This window comes from Nicotiana tomentosiformis, chromosome 11, assembly GCF_000390325.3.
Source record: "Nicotiana tomentosiformis chromosome 11, ASM39032v3, whole genome shotgun sequence".
Lineage (NCBI taxonomy): Eukaryota > Viridiplantae > Streptophyta > Magnoliopsida > Solanales > Solanaceae > Nicotiana > Nicotiana tomentosiformis.
Window position 1 is genome coordinate 32727096 of NC_090822.1, and position 3534 is coordinate 32730629.

The 3534-nt window shown below is 34.6% G+C and overlaps 1 long non-coding RNA gene across 1 annotated transcript; it reads left to right on the forward strand.

The window, feature by feature from the left end:
• Window positions 1-264: 264 nt before the first annotated feature.
• LOC104091699 (uncharacterized) lies at window positions 265-3096 on the forward strand. Its single transcript, XR_685222.4, has 2 exons — window positions 265-837; window positions 2863-3096. It is a non-coding gene; the product is annotated as an uncharacterized lncRNA (long non-coding RNA).
• Window positions 3097-3534: the final 438 nt, after the last annotated feature.

Below are 3534 nucleotides of genomic sequence, written 5' to 3' on the forward strand. Positions count from 1 at the left end.
TCCGAATCGCCGATCCATACCATCAACGGACCATATTTATTCTCGCTTTTTCCCATTATTTAAAACTTTGTGTGACATTATATCCCACCGTTGGATCACACATATCCAACGGTCCCTGTCTTTCCCCAATAATATAATTTTTAAATCCATATGACCTAAATTATCAGGTCCGTTGATCAAATGATCCAACGGCCGAGATCCCGTCTCTCACCTTAAACCTACGAGACCAAATAAAGGGTCTGAAATCCTTATCATTTCGTCTTTGAACGACCACCCCTCTTTCCCAAAACTCTCTCTAATATCTTAACTTCCCCACACCCATCAATCCCAAATTCTTTCACAAATCAGTGCAATGTCATAAAATTAAACCTCACAACACTCACAATGTCTCTTACACCCACAAATCCCCTTTGATTATTTCCTCTTTCATCACTGAGATTCGAAATCCCCAAATCTAAAACCCTAGACTCAAAAGCAAAACTTCAAATCGTCTGAGTTCCTATTATGTTCTTTTAAATCGGAAGCATGCATGAAGGTTTCACAGGCTTCATCATTGTTATTAGATGTCCATAGGTCAAACTCAATGACCTCTAGATATTGAAGCTTTGACCGTTGGTTTTTGATTTCAAATGGTCGAATCTTCTCAGGAAATCCTGTTCCTTCTTCTGCTTCTGTTTCTCACCCACATTGCTATTGTCATCCACCCCATCGTCACACCCCACTATTTCTTAAAATTAATCAAAACCTTAGACTTAAATGCCAGTATAAAAAGGGGCATTCAATACCTTTACCTTATAGACAATCTAATACCATCTGAAATACAAAAAGAAAGAAAAGGTAAGGTTTCCTCACCCTTTACTGCTTTCTTTTCTGGTCTCGAGTTCGATCGTTGTACTAGTCTTGAGTATTGGATTCTTAAACAGTTATTGAATCACTCTCCTTTTCTTTGCTTCCCTGCAGAATTTCATTGTATACTGACCCTTCCTTTACTTTCGATTATTTGAATCTATTGGGTGGTTCTAATATCTTCGCTGCCGATTTCCTTTCGTTCATGATATATGTTAGTAATCTTATGATTACCTGCTATGTTCTATGTTGTTCTCATTGATCTAAAAATGATTATTCTCCTGATAACTTATGATTACCCTAGTATTCATAGTTAATCCGTGCTAATGAAATGCATGACTTAACTAGATAACGTTTGCTAAAGTAGATGATATAAATCCTATTGAACTCTTATCATTAGCTAAAAGAATTATGATGTTTTCCATGATTATTTTGTTAACCATACCACCATGCTTAGCTAACTTGATTGAGTTGTGATCTTAGACTTATTTGATGTCTTGCTAAGAATTTATGTCTGCCACATCTGCATTATATTGATTATGGGGTTAATAATGTTATACCACTTATTGAACCATGTCATACACTTAACATGGATACTTTGATAATATTGGAACTTTGCTTGTTGTGCACACTTAAGGATCCAATGCAAGTATGTTGTCATAGCCTAAACTGACTAACTTGGTTATCAGGTTATCTGCTTATCTGATATGTTTTGTAATCTTGTAACTCTTTGAAAACATCATTGTGTATAGGTTTGAATGTATTCTGTTAACCCTCATGCTTATGTGTTTACCCAGTTACACTCATAGACTTCTTGTTTGTTCCTTTTAGAAGGATTCATGCCTAAACTATTATACTTTTTACTTAAAACTGCTTTATAGATGAGTAAGTTAAACCTTGTTTGCCCTAATAATTTAGCAACCTGAGCTATGTAAACATCTGACATAAAACTACTATTGTCACTTATAGGCCTATGAAAACCTACTGATACTTCTTTGTCTTGTTTAGCTTAACAATGCACCATGCTTGGTTGATATCTTGGCTTTAAAAGAGGACTTAGTTGTGAAACTAGACATTTGATTGATGATTTGATAGATTAGTGAACAAGATACCACGTTTAGACTAAATTGAAACTGATTACCTAGCCTACTTTGATGTCTCTACTTGGTTAAACAAGACTCTTAGCATAGGTATTAAATATAGTTGGGATTCAACCATGTCCGTGGGAACTCTGAGTGTTCTGATAATCGATTAAAATGATTGTTGAAGCATTGTGAACTTAGTTAAGGACTATTGAGATTTTGAATCCCACGGTAGGACTAATGAGATAAATGAGCATCACTTAATTTAGCATTTTGGATTAGTTTACTGATGGTTGCCATGAACTCACCTTGTTCTACATTTGTGGTTAGTCTCTTTAAGTATTTTGATACATGTGGAATGTTCCTAGATATTGTTAGTATCTACAATAATTGACCTTTACATTCTGAGCTCTGATTTTAAGGATAATGGTGTAATTCCTTACGTGTTCATGTCCTTGCATTTTGACTATATTCTCTGCAACCTCTCAACTTTGCATATTTGAACTTTTGTGCCTATTGCTGCTCTCATGTTGATTATTTAGTGAATACCTCATTTGTATCTAAACCTTTGGGGAAGAGTGAGTGTGAGTCATTAAGATTATTTAGGCTGGGACCTAGTTTGTAGTTAAGGTGTCTTTCCCTAACACAAGCACTGCTCGGGGTCTTTGAGACCCTTGTGAACTCTAAAGTGCCAAGGATTCCAAGAATACCTTGTCCATGAATAAGGTATTATCTGAAGCTCTCTGTCATTGACTCTCATTAACCCTTTTAGGATTAATACAAATAAGAGTTGTTTTTCACTCTAATAGTGTCTATTTGTTACAGTATTATCATGTTGGATTTACTGCACTCTTAATCATGTTTATATGTTACAACTTTATTTATATTGGGCCTCATGAGGCATCACTAATGTTCTTCTATATTTTCTTTGTAGCATGTTTGGATTTGGGTCTGCCGAGTTTCTTTGGATCTCAGGCCCAATTCCAGTCCATCACCTCCATTTGAACGAAGTCTGCCGCCGCTTTAAGTCTATTAGGACTACATTTCCCTTGGCCCAATTTCCAGTCCATTTCCTTTTCCATTCTCTCTCTTATATAAATGAAGCATGTTGCTTATTCTCTGTATATAAATGATACTAACACTGTTATTGAACGCTTTGATTATTTTATGACCCTAGGCCCATACGTAAATAAATAAAAAAGAATCTGAGTTGGCATATTATATTCACTGAAATATTTTGGTATTTTTGACTATTTATTTATAAAAAATAAGAGACTCCATTTTGACTATCATTAACTACTTTCATGAAGCTCTTTTTGAGTTCAGACAGATTTTAGGAACGAACGACCTTTCTTTGAAAAATTATTAGAACTGAATGGATGTTTATAACGCTGGTTTTTGATAAGTAAAATAAACATAGCTACTAATTGCGAACAAATAATTTCAAAGAGATTTACAAAAAATATGGTTTCAATGGGAACTTATTTTCAAAGGTATAACCATGATGCACATTCTAGAATTCTTTATCCCGTTAAATTGCACAACTTAGCCGCATTGTTTCAAGAAACAAGATATTCAAAACATAACCATATTTTACAAGTCTTTC